Source organism: Oncorhynchus nerka, linkage group LG18 (genome assembly GCF_034236695.1).
Source record: "Oncorhynchus nerka isolate Pitt River linkage group LG18, Oner_Uvic_2.0, whole genome shotgun sequence".
Taxonomy (NCBI): Eukaryota; Metazoa; Chordata; class Actinopteri; order Salmoniformes; family Salmonidae; genus Oncorhynchus; species Oncorhynchus nerka.
The window spans coordinates 61,412,858-61,432,103 of NC_088413.1; the positions used below are offsets into that span (position 1 = coordinate 61,412,858).

Below are 19,246 nucleotides of genomic sequence, written 5' to 3' on the forward strand. Positions count from 1 at the left end.
GCTCCACGACGGATCTCACCCCATGGGGTCAAAATGATCACAAGGACGGTGAGCAAAAATCCCAGAACCAAATGGGGGGGCCTAGTGAATGACCTGCAGAGAGCTGGGACTAAAGTAACAAAGTCTACCATCAGTAACACACTACGCCGCCAGGGACTCAAATCCTGCAGTGCCAGACGTGTCCCCCTGCAAAAACCAGTACATGTCCAGGCCCGTCTGAAGTTTGCTAGAGAGCATTTGGATGATCCAGAAGAAGATTGGGAGAATGTCATATGGTCAGATGAAACCAAAATATAACATTTTGATAAAAACTCAACTCGTCGTGTTTGGAGGACAAAGAATGCTGAGTTGCATCCAAAGAACACCATACCTACTGTGAAGCATGGGGGTGGAAACATCATGCTTTGGGGCTGTTTTTCTGCAAAGGGACCAGGACGACTGATCCGTGTAAAGGAAAGAATGAAGGGGGCCATGTATCGTGAGATTTTGAGTGAAAACCTCTTTCCATCAGCAAGGGCATTGAAGATGAAACGTGGCTGGATCTTTCAGCATGACAATGATCCCAAACACACCGCCCGGGCAACGAAGGAGTGGCTTCGTAAGAAGCATTTCAAGGTCCTGGAGTGGCCTAGCCAGTCTCCAGATCTCAACCCCATAGAAAATCTTTGGAGGGAGTTGAAAGTCCGTGTTGCCCAGCAACAGCCCCAAAACATCACTGCTCTAGAGGAGATCTGCATGGAGGAATGGGCCAAAATACCAGCAACAGTGTGTGAAAACCTTGTGAATACTTACAGAAAACGTTTGAACTCTGTCATTGACAACAAAGGGTATATAACAAAGTATTGAGATAAACTTTTGTTATTGACCAAGTACTTATTTTACACCATAATTTGCAAATAAATTCATTAAAAATCCTACAATGTGATTTTCTGGATTTTTTCTCTCTCATTTTGTCTGTCATAGTTGAAGTGTACCTATGATGAAAATTACAGACCTCTCTCATCTTTTTAAGTGGGAGAACTTGCACAATTGGTGGCTGACTAAATAATTATTTGCCCCACTGTATATATATATATATATATATATATACGGTATTTCACTCTCTCACACATACAAAAAAAAACGCACCACAATACAGGCTACCATAAGCTGGCCATGGACCCTGAATAACCTGCATGGATGGCTGATTCATTTATTACTTCAGGTATTGTCTTTGTAAAAGATCAAATAATTTCCTTGTCTAATACCCATGCACACATGCGATTTCTACAGACACACACAGGCACACACATGAGTTCCTTATCTATATTTAGAGGTCCTGCATCATATAGGTAGGCTACTGTGATGTGTTTTGGCCCACCTCTCCAGAGCGTTGAGTTCACTGATCTGTGTTTCTGTGGACATCTCCAACGGCTTGGCAAGTCGCTGTCAGCCACACAGGAAACAGGCAACAGGAAGTATCAGTAGCAGAGTGTCAGCTCTACCAAGTGCAAAACAGACCTAGCAGAAGTCTCCACTGAATTGTGTTAGAGATCTGATAAACATGCAGTATGTGCTGTCAAACTTCATATACAGTTGAAGTCGGAAGTTTACATACACTTCGGTTGGAGTCATTAAAACTCGTTTTTCCAGCACAGAACAAATTTCTTGTTAATAACAAACTATAGTTTTGGAAAGTCGGTTAGGACATCTACTTTGTGCGTGACACAAGACATTTTCCCAACAATTGTTTACAGACAGATTATTTCACTTATAATTCACTGCATCACGATTCCAGTGGGTCAGAAGTTTACATACACTAAGTTGACTGTGCCTTCAAACAGCTTGGAAAATTCCAGGCTTTAGAACTTTAGAATTCATGGCTTTAGAAGCTTCTGATAGGCTAATTGACATCATTTGAGTCAATTGGAGGTGTACCTGTGGATGTATTTCAAGGCCTACCTTCAAACTCTTTGCTTGACATCATGGGAAAATCAAAATAAATCAGCCAAGACCTCAGAAAACAAATGGTAGACCTCCACAAGTCTGGTTCATCCTTGGGAGCAATTTCCAAACGCCTGAAGGTACCATATTCATCTGCACAAACAATAGTACGCAAGTATAAACACCATGGGACCTCGCAGCCGTCATACCGCTCAGGAAGGAGAGGCGGTCTGTCTCCTAGAGATGAACGTACTTTGGTGGAAAAAGTGTAAATCAATCCCAGAACAACAGCAAAGGACCTTCTGAAGATGCTTGAGGAAACAGGTACAACTGTATATATATCCACAGTAAAACGAGTCCGATATCGATACAACCTGAAAGGCCGCTCAGCAAGGAAGAAGCAACTGCTCCAAAACCGCCATAAAAAAGCAAGACTACGGTACTTTTTGGAGAAATGTCCTCTGGTCGGATGAAACAAATAGAACTGTTTGGCCACAATGACCATCGTTTTGTTTGGAGGAAAAAGAGGGAGGCTTGCATTCCAAAGAACACCATCCCAACAGTGACGCACGGGAGTGGCAGCATCATGTTGTGGGGGTGCTTTGCTGTAGGAGGGACTGGTGCACCTCACAAAATAGATGGCATCATGAGGGAAGAAAATTATGTTGATATATTGAAGCAACATCTCAAGACATCAGTCAAGAAGTTAAAGCTTGGTCGCAAATGGGTCTTCCAAATGGATAATGACCCCAAACATTATTCCAAAGTTGTGGCAAAATAGTTTAAGGACAACAAAGTCAAGGTATTGGAGTGGCCATCACAAATCCCTGACCTCAATCCCATAGAAAATTTGCGGGCAGAACTGAAAAGGCGTGTGTGAGCCAGGAGGCCTACAAACCTGACCAGTTACACCAGCTCTGTCAGAAGGGGTGGGCCAAAATTCACCCAACTTATTGTGGGAAGCTTGTGGAAGGCTACCCAAAACGTTTGACCCAAGTTAAACAATTTAAAGGCAATGTGTCAAGATGTGTATGAAGACGAAGTCAGGTGCAGGAGAGCAGAGTATGTTTAAATAAAGCACACTTTATTATAGTTCCAAACCGGGAGCACAACAAAACAAACGCGCTCAAAAAACAGAACAATAAAGTAAAAGAGCTTAACGAACATCACTAGACATGAAAACAATTACACACAAAACATGATGGAAAACAGAGGGTTAAATACAAGTAGATTGATTGGGGAAATGAAAACCAGGTGTGTATGACAACAAGACAAGACCAATGGACACATGAAAAATGGAGTGGCGATGGCTAGAAAGCTGTTGACTTCGATTGCCGAACGCTGCCTGAACAAGGAGAGGAGCCAAACTTCTGGCGGAAGTCGTGACACAATGCTACCAAATACTATGTGATGAAATAAATAAAAGCTGAAATAAATCACTTTCTACTATTATTCTGACACTTGTGAAAAATTAGGAATTGTGAGAAACTGAGTTTAAATGTATTTGGCTAAGGTGTATGTAAACTTCCGACTTCAACTGTATATAAAAACGACTAACACAACCTTTGCCATGCACTTGCACGCACTCGTGTGACTGTGACTGCCTGAGACCTGACTATGACATGCTGCTGTCGCTAGCGCGATTGGCGTTCCAGTCCGGGGGGGTGGGGTCTGTTCCCTGGGCGGTGAGGTCACAACCCAGAGAAAATGACCTGATTGACCTCTATCTGATGCAGATCCAGAGCTTATGTTAAGAGCGCCACAGAGCACCTGGCCTGGCTTCCAGCCATCAGCTGAAGGCATGAGGTGAGATTCCCTCATGAGTTTAGGTGCATGGTGGGGCCGTGCACATGGGAATTTAGTCACAGTTTTGGGTGAGTCCAGAGGAAATTGATAGGCATGGTAAACAGAGCCAAGAGCAGTGTATGGTGAGAAATGGTTAGGGTGCTCAGTGGTTAGGGTGCTCAGGTGAATAGTCACAGGTGTAAGTTCATTACACACTATTGGCTTTGAATAAACACACCTTACCTGAACTGCTCATCCAGTACATGGATGCAATGTAAACAATAAAGAAATCCTTGAATAAGAGATACATTATGTTTATGCAAAGAACTATCAAAAATATCCTTAATATCGAATTGACTCTGGCAGTTTGTCTGAACTTCACTGTACCTCTTCCTCTTCTTCATCTGATCACACTGCTCAATCCACAGAGCTCTGAGATCCACCTGCAGCCTCCCCTTCTGCTCCATCCCCCTCTTCCCTAGGGACGGTCTCTGCTGATCCCTACAGTAATACCCAGAGGGGGATGGATGATCCATAGAGATCCTATTAAATTACTAGAGGGGCTATCCCATAAACTCTCAATGTTCCATAATGGGGTGAAAATGGCAGACATATTGATCAGGGAGAACTCCAAACCAGTCTAATTGGAATGAATGACAGTATAGGCATAATTCATATTTGACGTCTGCATGAAAATAAAAGTAAGGCATGTGATATATCATAAATTGAGTAATAGAATTAGTGACAACTTTATTACAAATTTCTGTATAAATAGCCTCTAAAATATATGTAAACAGACCATAGCGTGTATGTTTTCTTAGAAAGCTGTGAGAGCTATTATATGTTACAATATCAATTCTCTAAGTCCTATCATCAACAGATTTCAGCCAGTGTATGGCTGTGGACTGATTATTTTACACAATATCTTATCACATCGCTGGCAAACCATGTATGAACAACTCCCTGACCAAAATGTCTGACCTTTATCCCATCATAAGAAGGTTCATACCCAATCTATTTTCTAATTATATGGGATGATCTTTGTAAACTCACAGGGCTCTATCAACGGCGCCAGGGGCGTTATCAGGCCTCCACATCACTGCCTCACATAGAGGTCTGTTACTTCATCCTAGGAGCAGTATGCTGATTTAAAGTAGGATCCTCGGGCCAGGATGTTTTCCTGATAATGTAACCTGACCAGGAAATGGTCAGGTAAAACTCCTGGTCCTATTACTCAACAAAAGCGTCCGGGTACAAGCCTAGAATTTTTCTTCCACAAGCAATACATGTTTCTAGTTAAAAACATATCTTACACATGACATTTTAGTCATTTAGCAAGCACATTTAGAGGATATTTTTATCCCTTCATTAAGTGCTCTACCAAGAAAAACACATTAGCTGAGGAATATTCCAAATCTCCCTGAAGCTAATTATTATAAGTCTAAATATAATTCTTGTTAACTGGCCAAGAGAAAAACAACATGAATACATTCTGTGTGTCTGCCATCACCCCTAGTGGATGAGATTAAAATAAAACATGAAGTTGTTGAGTCATAAAACTTTAACTACAGAGGGCTTAAAAACATCTAGGAGTGTATTCCATTAATATTTTTTCTTCATGGCGTTCTTCTTGAGCGCTTTGAATGTGTCACTGTATTTCTGGATGAGCTGCTCTACTTTCTTCTGGAACTTCTTCTCCAGTTCCCTTATGTCCTCACAGGCAACTGTGGACAGCTCTGAAAGAGGACACATATGATATATGAATTTCAGAGGCTCCTTAGAGCATCCTCCTTAGTGAATTTCCTGAAAATAAAAATAGTGAAACATTAAAAAAGTTATCCTTTTTAGATTAAACTATACTAAATATATTCACATCACCAAATAATTGATTAAACACACTGTTTCACAATGAAGGTCTACAGTAGCATCAACAGCACTGTGTAGGGTAGCACCATGGTGTAGCTGGAGGACAGCTAGTGTCCGGCCTCATCTGGGTACATTGACTTCAATACAAAATCTAGGAGGCTCGTGGTTCTCACTCCCTTCCATAGGCTTACACAGTAATTAGGACGTCCTCCAACCTATCAGCTCTTGCAGTATGAACGGACATGTTGTTCACCCAATTAAAGGATCAGATAATTAATCTAGTACTAAAAGCATAAGCTACAGCTAGCTAGCACTGCAGTGCATAAACCGTTGGTGAGTAGTTGACTCGAAGAGAGAAAAAGATAATAGTTTAACAGTTTTGAACAGAATAATTTAAAGGAGAAGAAAGAGAGACAGAGAGAGCTATATTTCATAGTATTTTTTACTTTCACTTACTTAGCTAGTGAATGCAGCTAGCTAGTTTAGCCTACTCAAACACCCGGCTCAAATAGAGAGGGATGCTAAGGTAGCTAGCTGGCTATCCAACATTGGAACTCTTCCAAGTCAATGTAAGCTTTTGGTTTTGTAACGATGCATGCTGAGAGTCAGGAAGCAAGTTGAGGGAGTGAGTGTTTTAATAAATAAACACAAAATAATACAAAATAAGAAACACAAACAACGCACAGACATGACATAGAAATAATAACGCCTGGGGAAGGAACCAAAGGGAGTGACATAAAAAGGGAAGGTAATCAGGGAAGTGATGGAGTCCAGGTGAGTCTGATGACGTGCAGGTGCGCGTAATGATGGTGACAGGTGTGTTCCATAACAAGCAGCCTAGAGGCTGGAGAGGGAGCACACGTGACAGGTTTTATTAATTTATTTCCACCGGGACCCACCGGTGAAACTGCTAAACTACTTGCTGACTGTACTCCGTACTGCATGATTGTAGTGGATTTACTAACGTTTTAGTTTTAGTTGCTATGTTGATTATGGCGTTAGCTAACATGGGGACAACGATATAGGCTGTATGTAGCGGTTAGGATTTGAAGGTTTGGCTTGGAAAGTTTTTTTTGCTAGGTCACAGACAGCTGATGTGTTGTGAACTGAAGTCCACAAGCGAAGGGAACAGGTAAGAGGAATTATACGATCAAAGGGATTATGCTGTTTGAATGTGGTTGGTATGAAAGTGAACTGTGCTTGTGTGTGAGCAGGGGTGTATTCATTCTGCCGATTCTGTTGAAAAACGTTTATTAACTGGAAGCAAGCTGAACGAAAAGAGAATAAACATACCTGAACTCTCGTTTGCAACTGTTGGACTAATGATTACACCCTAGATCAGCTAGATGCAGGCAAGAGAGTGCAAGGAAGTATTGAACGTGTCAAGGTCAATCAACTTGATTGCTCAAATTTCTATCAACCTATACACCTATGTTGTAAACTTTCATTTATAGGCTAGGTTGTAGCAACCTCATGATGGGTATAGGGATAATTAGAGTATCATGTAGTTGTCTAAACTTATCGATGTTACATTGAGCTGGGTGAATGGAATATGAATGACAGTCATCCAATATGCTGTAATATAAATAAGGGAAAGGGGGATACCTAGTCAGTTGTACAACTGAATGTACCTTCTGCATTTAACCCCTCTGAATCAGCAATGCTCATGAAAAAAAACATCCTCCCTCATCTTAAATGCACCAACCGCCACTGATGTGTTTCCTTTTTACAACACAGAAGAGTCACTGGTGTTACCTTCATTGGCATCTACAGGAGTGGAGTCCTCAGGTGCAGGATCAGATGAGCTGGGCTCAGATGGAGGGTCAGGAGCCACAGCAGGGTCAGAAACAGGAGTGGATTCCAGTGGAGGCTGCTGAGGGGAGAACGGCTCATAATAATGGCAGGAACGGAAATAATGGAATGGCATCAAACACCATTCAACTGACTCCACTCCAGTCATTACCACAAGCCCGTTCTCCCCAATTAAGGTGCCACCAACCTCCTGTGGTGGATTCAACATCTGGATCAGGGGTAGGGACGACCTTGGGGTCAGGAGTCAACTCTGTGGCTGGTTCAGCCTCTGGGTCAACCTTAGGGAGGCCCTCAGGCTCTGGAAACGTCTTAACACTCTCGGTGGAGGTTAACAACAGATGGCTGAATGATTGGGGCAGGTTCATCCTCCACACTGACCGTGTTTGGGGGTGACATTTAATCCATGTTGGGTTCAGGCTCTGAAGGGGCCTCTTCAGGAGTAGGTGGAGTATCCTGGGTACTAGTAGAAGTATCAGCTTACTTCACTGGAGAGGAAGCTTTAGTATCTTTAGTATAGTGAATTGAAATTTTGGCCCTATCCAACAGGAAACAGCCTGTTTCTGCAAATGCAGTCTCCTCCCCCACAGTCTGTGTTATGTTGACAAGGGGCGCCTCAAAGGGGGAGACGTAGTCTGCTGATGAATGTGGGGACAGAGCACAAGTCCATCAAATCCCTAACAAAGACACCATAAAACCAACCAAGCCCTGTTCACATCTTACTATGGAAATGTTTTGTTGTGAAAGGAGAACCTTAGGAGTGAAACATGTCATTTTCAGTGTTTCAATGAGCTCTGTCTGGGAATTGATTTACCTCTGTTGTCTTTGTTGCCTTCTCAGAATTCTTTGTTGGGTTGAATAAGGCATCTTTGAAATCTGAGGCAGAACAAGACAGTACAGAAGAAATCAGTCCCCTAGTGAAAATTTTATTTCAAATCAATGACTCTTAAAACACCGTCTATAGGTGTTCTACCTATCCTACCTACACAATCATCCAATGTGAAAATTGAAATGTGAATACAAATGATTCTGTACCTTTTCTAAAAATAGAAACTGAAAGTAAGTGTACTGTACCTGCAAAAGCAGCAGGGATGTAGTCTTTGACCTTGATGTACACAAAGAGAGCTGTCAGAGTGAGCGGCATGTTGCTCTCGCTGCGCAGACAGATGTGCTGGAAGCCTGCAGGGCTCAAACCCCCATGAATCAATCAGACACAGTCAGAAGCCTTCTGACTCAAGGTCTACTTCAATCAGCCTCATTGTCGGGAAGACTGGGCAGAAGTGCAGTTTAAACCCATGTAGAAATACTGTAGGTAACGCTACATGAAGTTGCTCTTATATCTGTGTAGTAAAGCTGTAATCACTCAACACTAACAACACCATGTTAATACTGTGGTTTTACTACATTAATAGCAGTGTTACTTCACAGGTATAAGAGAAAGGTAATGCAACATGTTATCATACAGACCTGACTGAAAGGCCTCAGTGGGAATGATCCTGTGGCCCAGAAACTTCCCGCCCTCCTCGTGAACCACGATCCTGAGGGAGGCCATGTCAGGCAGCAGGATCTGTCCACACAACAAGCTTGACCCTTCTGACATGCATTCAACAAGGCAAAATGGTTAGCTTGTAGAAATGATAGGTGAACGAATGCCTTCTCAAAAACAAATGGTTCCTCGTTCCACACTGGGTTAATGGTGTTCGGTATGGGATACAACTTGGTCCGGTACTTCTTACACGCCTGTCTTCACACTCTTGTCTGACAGAAACGGGCCTGAATAGATCTGTAAGGAATTATGATGGAGTTATGATAACGGATATATATGATACACAGGAGGTTGGTGGTGCCTTAATTGGGGAAGACGGGCTTGTGGTAATGCCTGGAGCGGAATAAAACACATGGTTTCCATGGTTTCCATGTGTTTGATGCCATTCCATTTGCTCCGTTCCAGCCATTATTATGAGCCGTCCTCCTCTCAGCAGCCTCCACTGAGGATTTTTTTTTTTACCTTTATTTAACTCAGTCAGTTAAATGACTGTAATGCCTTTAGAAACACATGTAGGCCTATGGTAAGGGTCTTTCTATTAACTAGGTTAACATTGAGGATTTCCTACCCTGGACATCTTGTTACAACTGATAATTGATAATAATCTCCCCATTTTTTTCATGTCATTACCTTAATATATAAGGGAGGATCATAGCTAGATTCAATCAAATGTAAAAGTTGATTTACAACCTATGTTCAACCCTTTATCATGGTTGCTGTATTGATTGATTTGTCCACAACCGTGTGGCATAAAACATTTATTTTCTGTGCTTGCATTTATGACAGTGCAAGTTGTTAAGTATGAATCAGTTAAATTTGTCATTGAACTTGAACCCTGTAAGAATCCTGGATCTAGCTGTCGGATAGTTTAATGTATAGAGATCTCAGAAATGCAGTGCAACTAGGTAACATTTTGTGTATTTTTATGTAATGGGGTGAAAACAGTTTTCGTGGGCACAAAAATCTAAAATAATGTATGCATTGCAAAATCAAATTCTTAAAGACCTTGATACTTAAAACCTATATCGACTACTTGAACTTGGAGCTCAGAAATGTAAGCAGCCTACTGGAATAGGCCTACCTTGAAAATATGAAAATTTCCTCAATTTGGTGCTTGAAATGTTCTTGTAATCATTGTACTCAATTTATAAGTTCTCATGCTCCCATATAATGATCTGTGATTTCATTTTTGATCCATTTTTGTGAGAGATGTGAGAATTTACGTTTGTTTCGCACCACTTCAATTGAAGGGTATTGTGCTACTCTGTTGCGGTAAAACCACATTCGGTTATTACGGGGACGACAACATCTAATGCTGGCTTCAACTTGGCTTTCCATAAAAATCATTCCTCTAAAAAATATAAAAAATAACCTGGTTTTGGTCACTTTCTCATTATAAAAACAGAGATGGTGAGATTCAAATGGTGAGATGAATTCTATCGCTATTCATGGCTTTATTATGTGTCTCTGTGTCGGCCACATAGGCTACAAAACAATCAGCATGCATCCAATCTATTTAGTCAGGTAATGTCCACATTATTCTCACATATTTTAGAATGTAATAATAATTTGAATATCAATGCATTGGCAAGACCAAAAATAAATATTTATTCTTAAACTGGTAATGGCCTACTTTTTTTTGACACTTTTTGCTTGCTTTTTTGGGGGGGAGGGTTCTATATTATGCCCTATATGTACAATCATATAAATGATACAAGTGTATAACATTGAGGTCCTTGAAGATTACAATTAAGTGCTTGAAAAAGTCCCTGAAAAAACCTTGAATTGACTTGCCAAATGTCTGTATAAAGTCTGCTTAAAGGATGTATATTCCTAGGCCTATGATGTTGTATAGGTAGGCAATTTTAATATATTCACTTTTATTCCTCTAAGTACACATGTGGAACTGCATAAAAATATTTTTGTTCTCGTTTCAAACCATTTAGAAATTTGATCCCAATGTCACACATTTCCCCATTATTTATAGAAAGACCCAAGAAGAAATAGAGCTGCAGACACAGCAGACCTGTATACATATTGACTGTCCACTTACAGTAGACTATCACAAAACAGACAGACATATTCAACCAAGATGAACACACACACAGAAAGAGAGAGATGAGAGCGAGAGAAAGCCTGAGGGTATGCTACTCTGAAAAACAAGTGGGAGGAAAATAGCCCCCAGTTACAAACAGCCAGCTGCATCAGCTCTTCCAAAGTGGAACCGTGGATAATAATCCAGAGTGGTTTGATAATGACTAAACAGTCCAATAACTACATTAGATTTTTTATGAGATATTTTAAATGCCTGGCACAAAAGCCTGAAGCAAGAACACTGAATAGTGCCGATGTCTGCTGCTCTCTCTGAGATTGGAGTTAACATAATAATAATAATTACATGCCTTGATGGTCAGTGTGTTGTCAACGATGGTGTCGATCCTGTCACAGTAGGGGTCAAACTTCTTGTTACTACCGCAGAAGAGGTCATGATTGAGGAGGTAGCCTGTCCTTCTGTTGAATTCAAATAAAGACATGTTGTGCTGCATTAGGAAATCTGGAGAAAAAACAACATATTTTCAGAACATTTCAAAATCACATTCATGTTTCTTCACTAACGCATACAGCACAACATTTTCATGTGAGATGGATCTGCATTTTTGTTGCATGTGCAGTAGAGCAGTGTGCAACAGGTCAACACTGACCTGCAGTGGTGAATATAAGAAACACTTATCATCAATAAAGAAACTACAAATGTGCCTTATAATGACTAATAATAATAATGGAAACAATCATAAGTTATTACACCAGTTTATCAGCAATAAAAAAATCCTAATCCCAGATAGATGTTATACAGTAGCTTTACCCATAGTTTGAAAGATGAGCGCCACAGTCTGGCAGCCAACATTCCAGAAGGGCTGTGGGCTGTAGTTGGACTAGTCTGGTTCCTTTAGGGTAGATTATTCTCATCTGCCTGTTATACCCGGATTGACATGTTAAGGGAGTTTGCATTCACAATGTGTGGCAGAAAATAATTATGATTTCTTAGTATTTGAGGGTAATTCAATCAGGGCTAAAGTAGCAGTTGAGAAAAGGATACCCCATAAACTCCACTGCAGTCTTGGATATCATATTCTCCCCTTTGGTCTCCACAAAAGATGAGATGAGGTAGCTCTTGTTTTTCTCTGTCCACAGGATAATGAGAGGGTGTAATGAGGTCTGTGTGTAGCTGGTGTAGAGGAGTCAGGCGCAGGACAGCAGATATGAGTCAATAAACGTACTTTATTCAACATATACAAATGCAATACAAAAAAGAGAGCCCACATTAATGGACCATACTACATACAAACAATTACTCACAAACAGACATGGGGGAACAGAGGGTTAAATAATGAACAAGTAATTGGGGAATTGAAACCAGGTGTGTAAGACAAAGACAAAACTAATGGAAAATGAAAAGTGGATCGGCGATGGCTAGAAGGTCGGTGACGTCGACCGCGAACGCCGCCCAAACAAGGAGAGGGACCGACTTCGGTGGAAGTCGTGACAGAGGGATCATGCAGAATATTATTTTCCATCAGCAACAACAACTAGATTAACTGGTTCTATATATAACATGTACTTTGTGTAAAGTTTGTTTTTAATCATATGAGGTTATTATTTTAACAAAAACTGCATCTCTCATTCCTATTTCTGTAGAGGCAAAAGTTACCCTCATCTAACTCCTGCCCCAACTTAACATCAGCAAATCACCCTTCGAGCGCCAGGGGGGAAGAGCGGGAGCAGGCGTGACAGATTCAATGCAAACAAGACACAGTGGCACTGGAGAAATGTGATAAGATGAACACATAGGCCTATCTCTCTGTTCATTCTTAGCCTGACATTTCAGTGATTTGTGTGGTATTAAAAAATATTCTGCTAACATGTGTCAAATAACGTGGATTTGCATAATATGTTTATGGCCCGCTATCAAAATTCCTGCGTTGCCATGTAATGCTTACAGAATGAAGAAAAGTTTTTAGTACTGCATATCCAGGCTCTGGTCTGTCCACGAAGTGAAGATAAACGGTAGACATGTTCTCTGTATCCACTTTATCTTTTAATTATGATTTTGGGTATAAGGGAGGATCAACTGTTTTTTACAAATATATTTTGCTGAAGAGAGGGCCATCCATTTTCAATTCAAAGAGGTCCGATTTTCTCCATGTAATCCTTATTATAAATAACGTTCACTCCCTGAATGAGCTGGAGGCAGGCCAAACATCATCAAGCCTGGAGGAAATCAGTGTGTGACAGTAAACTATGCTGAGGCGTTTGGTTTGGTCTGTGTACCAGTTATAGCGGAGCTCTGGGTGCCCTTAAATGGCAGTGTTGAGTGAAGGGGCCATGAGATGTGTGGTGTGGTGTGGAGTGGAGTGGAGAGGCTGCTGTGCTGCACACATGCTCCAGTGCCCAGGCCCAATATGACACTCTGTATTGTGTCTCAATGGACACCTGCTGGCAGAGCCTCAAAAAAAGCTTTCACTGTGAGATGTAAAGCAGAGGCCACTTCCTGGTACACTGTTTCTGTAGGCACTGGGGTCTGGACTACGGTTGTAACACTCTCTATCATTAGTAACACTCTATCTCTGTTGTCTGTCTGAGTCTTAATGAATGAGGTATGTGTTTATGGGGACTACAAGAGGGGTCGACAATTGGTCAATGGTCTACATTAGTTAGATGCTTTGTTTTTGTTGGCACACACCATATCGGATCAATAGGGCTATTCTCTGGCATTAAGGTCCAATATAGCATTAGGGTAAGTGTTAGGACGGGCTAGAATCCCCCAACATAGGTGGCATATTCCATTGAAAATGGGTGAATAATTTGTTTACTACAGCACTACTGCACTGCCTGGCACTGAGAGATGAGGACTGACTGACACCCGACACCCGACAGGATCTCGGTTGTCATGGTGAATCCGTGGATGATGATGGGTTCTTCATCCAGTGGTTTTCCCTTCCAGCAGTCCAGCTCCAGGCAACGGCAGCCGGCCAGCAGACACTGGCGGCGCCGTCACGCCGGAAAACTGACCCACTGTGGAGGGATCACAGGGAAATATGTTCCATTACACTCTAGAGACACTCAAAGGCATAAGCAACAGTCTGTACGATTTCCAGTCATTTTAATTAATGAAATAACCCAAAAAGGATTGTATAAATTATCATTAATCCATAGACTTTCTATTGCTTCTATTACTAGCTCTGTGCTCACATTTACAGACAAGAAAATGCCTTTCCATTTTTATAGCTCTGGGTAGACTTTTATAAACCTTGTTTATCATAGCCGTGTTCAAATGTGTGATATCAGGTCTAAAGGCAGTTCTCGTCTGACCTGTCTGGTATGTGTTGGACTTGATTAGGCAATGTGGCAGCGGTTGGCTCATGTCCTGACACTTGGCCAGTTTGTCCAGTATTACCACAGATGTCAGATAGAACAGCTGACCTGTAGAATAAGACACATGCACATCATAGCAGTGTTACACATCTCTCTTCTATAAAACACTGGATTGAAAATACAGTAATGATTGGGAATAAAGTGCAGTCAATGATGATCGGTTAGTTCTCCTGTCCTGTCTGTAGTAATCAGACTGCATCTATGTGTATCTCTCTTCTGTTGGCGTTGGAGGAGCAGGGCTCATACTTTTCGATGAGGGCCTTCACCTGGTCAGGTCCGATATGGGAGAAGAGCTCTTCAGTGAGGCGGGGGTAACGCTGCTTCTTGTTGACCACGCCAAACCCTAAGCCAGGGAACCACTGCATGAGCTGGACCCTCCAACCGAGCAACTGTTGAGGGGAACATAATGACAATTACATCTGGCATCGCCTCATGCCTGTATTCTCCAATTAGTAAGAATCACACTGCTCGGTCAATTTCCAATTTCACTTACTAGGATGTGAATATCTCATATATCTCCGGCCAGGGACAAAGACTCATCAGGAAGAGCTTGAAAGCAGGTTCATGGAAGATGTCCAGTTCATAGTGTCACCCTGAGAGAACACACAATTTACCTCTCACATTATTACATTCCACTGGAAATCATTCATGACACACATTCAGAAAGGACTATAAGTACTTGAACTATATTTGTTTGTCATTTAGTAGACACTCTTCTCCAGAGCGACTAGATTTAAGTGCTTTGTTCAGAGCACAGATTTTTCACCTAGTCTGCTCTGGGATTCAAACCAGCAACATTTCTGTTACAGCCCAATGCTCTTAACCACAAGGCTACCTGCCGCCCTATACAGATGCAAAACTCAGAATTGTGGGGAGGTGTGCTGAAGCCAGGGCACTCTCCACCCTCTTCTTATCGGCTAGAAACATCTTGTAAACACTGAAGATGAAAATAAAGACAACACATGAATCTAGTTTAAATTGATTGAATATGTTGAACTGTTGTGGGAGATGTTCAACAAATTCAACAAAATTGTCTGTGGCTCACTTTTTGACAGGGATCTTAACATCTTTATTGGTCTGAGGGGAGATACGGACATACCTAGGATGGAGAGGTTCATCATTTTTTTTACATTTATTTTTTACATTCAACATAAAGAGAGACCGGTCCTTTTCCACTCACATTTTCTCCATGAAGACATGTCTGAATGCGTTGGTCCTCGATGGGTTGTAAGCAATGGACAGGATATCAGCAGCCCAGTTCTATAACATCAGACCACAACCGCATGAAATTGCTGTCTGGATTTACTACTTGTCATGATAATAACTGTTTCGTTTTTGACCACTAGAGGGCATAGAAATTATCAGTCACAGTGCCTCAGGAAGAGAACCAATTGTTATTTTCATTAGAGTTCATTAAAACTGGATATTGTAGTCGTAAACTCATAAAGAGTGCAAGGACAGAGGATGCTTTGTGGAGGAAATGAAGGCTCATATTAGTGGTTGACCTGAGGCAAGGTTAGTGCTGCAGAGCCAGTTTGGAATCTGGCAACTAATATAAACCAATGTTGGCGGTTAGGTGATGCTGATAAGCAAATGTACTCTAGACATTTACATACCTATTGATGCATGTTTATGACACTTAATGATTTTAAGTTATGCTACATACAGTATGTGTAGAATGAGCTCTGGTTATTTCATGTTGCTGTGGGGAAAGATGTCATGACGTAAGGATTGTTATGTGTATTACCTGTATCACATTCTCCCTGTAAGCAAAGAAGCTGTGGTAAGTCACTGTTTGGAAAATGCAGGTTGAACACATTCCTGACTTTAGGGTGCCGTTGATGAGGACGGACAGACATGAATAAAACAAAGATGAGGGACCAAAAGTAATTCCTATGTTATCACAATGATTATTATTGTGTAGGCAAAGCATTTAGTTTGTGTTTTTATGATCTCTTTCTTTCACACAGTAAAAAAAAAGTACATTATTTGACACTTTCTCTTGTATTCCCTGTCATCCTCTACTATCCTCTACTACATCCTGGTGTCTGTCTTCCATACACAGGATGCCTGGGAGCTCAAGCCTGACCAGACAGGCAAATCACTGCAAGAAAACTCCAGACAAGAGCAGAGAAAGATGAGAGCAGCAGCTCAGCAGAGGAACTGGGGATCTACTATATCTTCAACAGATCAAGTGTTTGTTTTGATACAGTATCCGTGGCTTACAGAGGAGCAACTGATCCCCTTGAAAGCAGAACAGAGGATCGAGTGTCATCCGATGGCACACCAGTTATAGGGATGATGTTGTTTATTCCCCAGGGAATAGCTGTGACCTCCCTCAGTAGTAGGGAGTAAATGGCTGCACACTGAAACTCTCCATGGAGACAGCTCAGGGTGGGTGCAAGCAGTGGGAGAGGTTCAAACTGTCAAACTCAATCATCTCTCTACAGCTTGATCTGCTAAACAGAAATCACAAATCTGGGCTCTCTCGCTTTAGCTGCAATCACATCACCAACACTGTGTGTGGCCAGTATGTGTGCATTTGCATTGTGTTTATTGCTGCTTTTGCAATACAAATTCCCTCTCAGTTACACAACACGCACTTTAGAGGCTTTGACAGGAAAGCAGATAAAGACTGGCTTTATTGAGTGGAACACACAGCAGTGGAGGCTGTGCACATCTTAGACAATGGTACTCACTTTAGAAAGTTTTGCATATTTTCCTGATATGTTCTCAACATCCAGGAGCTCTGTCTACTAGAAATGGGGAATTATAAATCCACAAGCCAATGACTATGATAGAACAATTATTATTTTATGATTGCATGAACAGATAGGCATCTGCAGCACCCATAGTAAATTGAATTATGTGTTCTACTACTTGCCTGAATCCTCTGTACGGAACAAGTGGTTAACAGACTGATGTACTGCAGAACAGAAGGTGTTGTGAGAGGAGCGAGACGGAGAGAGGTAGAAAGCAAAAGAGCAAAAGAGAGAGCACTACAGTAGAGAGAGAGAGAGAGAGAGAGAGAGAGAAGGAAGCAGCTGTCAGCCCAGTGAACGTTGTGCAGTGCAACAGGCTGGTAACAGGCTGGTAAAACCCACATAAGCTGTGATCAATACAATTCACGAGGCTGCTGGGACTGTAACGCGTAATGCAGAGTTTTGAACCATCTCACAACTCTGTTAACATATATTGTGGTAACAGTGGTTGCGGCGCTGAGTCATCCCAAATCCTGACGGACCCCATTCCAGAGCTGTGGAGTCTGAAGCAGCCAGCACAGCTGCCAGGACACGTTTCTATTGGTCTGGATTCAGGATCTAAACTGTTCAACTAAACAACCAGGCAGATAATATAATGTGACAATATTTACTCACTGTAAATCAATTATTTCCAAGTCATTTCTGGTTGTACTAGCCCTTAGGGTCCATCTTCATGGTGACAGGTGTCACGAATTCCACCAAAGTCGGTTCCTCTCCTTGTTCGGGCGGCGCTCGGCGCTCGGCGTCACCGGTCTTCTAGCCATTGTCGATCCACTTTTCATTTTCCATTTGTTTTGTCTTGTTTTTCTCCACACCTGGTTCTCATTTCCCTCATTTTGTGTTGTGTATTTAACCATCTGTTCCACCCATGTCTTTTTGTGGAATTGTTTGTTTGTAAGTGCTTGTGCACATTGGTTACTGGTGCGTGTCGGGTTTTGTACCCATGATGGTTATTTTCTGTATGCTGTTGATTTTGAAATAAACTGCTCCGGCTATTACCTCGTTCTGCTCTCCTGCGTTTGACTTCACTGCCACCTGTTACACACCCCTTACAACAGGCACAGTCTTGGTTGACTCCTGATATTAGAGAATTACATTTTGAGATATTGCAAACTTCTACACAAATGACTTTGCCACAGAACTATGGCTATTGGTATTGAAGACAAACAAGTTGTATTATTTATAGAGGCAACATTTTGTAAATTGCAATGGATGTTTTACATTAATGGAGTCTTGTAAATGTCATATTATGTTTTTCAGAAAGAGCTTTCTCTGATTCTCGTTCAAAGTGAACTAATTAACTTGTTTTCAACTGCAGATTTCCTCCAGGAATATGCTGCACTTATAAGAATAGCCGACTCACCTCTGACCATTTGGTAAACCCACCTCCTTTGACCAAGTAGCGTTTGACCTCTGGTGGCTCCAGGGTATACCGTCTCTTGTCCATTGTGTTGGTTCCTGTTGTTCCTCTCCTGTTGTGTGACTGGTGGAGGTGACCCCCCTTCCATTTTCAATTAGATTTTATTTTGATCACTCCTGGCCACTAGCAAATAAATGACTGACCTTATGGACCTTAGCAATAATTAAGTCTGTTGACGTTTTTCCTCTTCCCAGACACATGCTTTACAAGATTTAAGCAAATGTCACTGCATACCTCACATAACAATCAGTACCCAAATATAGACTGCCATACTGTACAATATTGAGAGACAATAGCCAGGATGCTTGTTCAATCTGTGATTGCTGACCTACCGGTATATTGATTTGAATTTGCATTCAGTATTGTGGAGATGAGAAATGAAATGTACTGCATCATGTTAGATGTCCAGATGTGGCAGGGAGGGCACTGATTAATGTTGATTCATGGCCTCTGCTCCTGACTCCTCCCTCCCTGTCATTTGGATAAAATACATTTTAACAGCTGGTAATACCTTAGGCAAATTGTATAGGGATCGGAGGACCCAAGTTACATAAGGATAAAAGTGTTTGGGGTAATAATAATGTATCTTACTTCCATTAGATTAGATCAGGGATGGGCAAATGTCATGTAGAATTACATTAAATTTGTTATAAAATGGCTAAATCTTCTCCAAGCCCATGGCTAATATATATATATCTGCAG

The 19,246-nt window shown here is 41.4% G+C and overlaps 1 pseudogene; it reads right to left on the reverse strand.

The window, feature by feature from the left end:
- Window positions 1–2,986: 2,986 nt before the first annotated feature.
- On the reverse strand, window positions 2,987–18,571 carry LOC115146498 (1-phosphatidylinositol 4,5-bisphosphate phosphodiesterase beta-2-like; annotated as a pseudogene).
- Window positions 18,572–19,246: the final 675 nt, after the last annotated feature.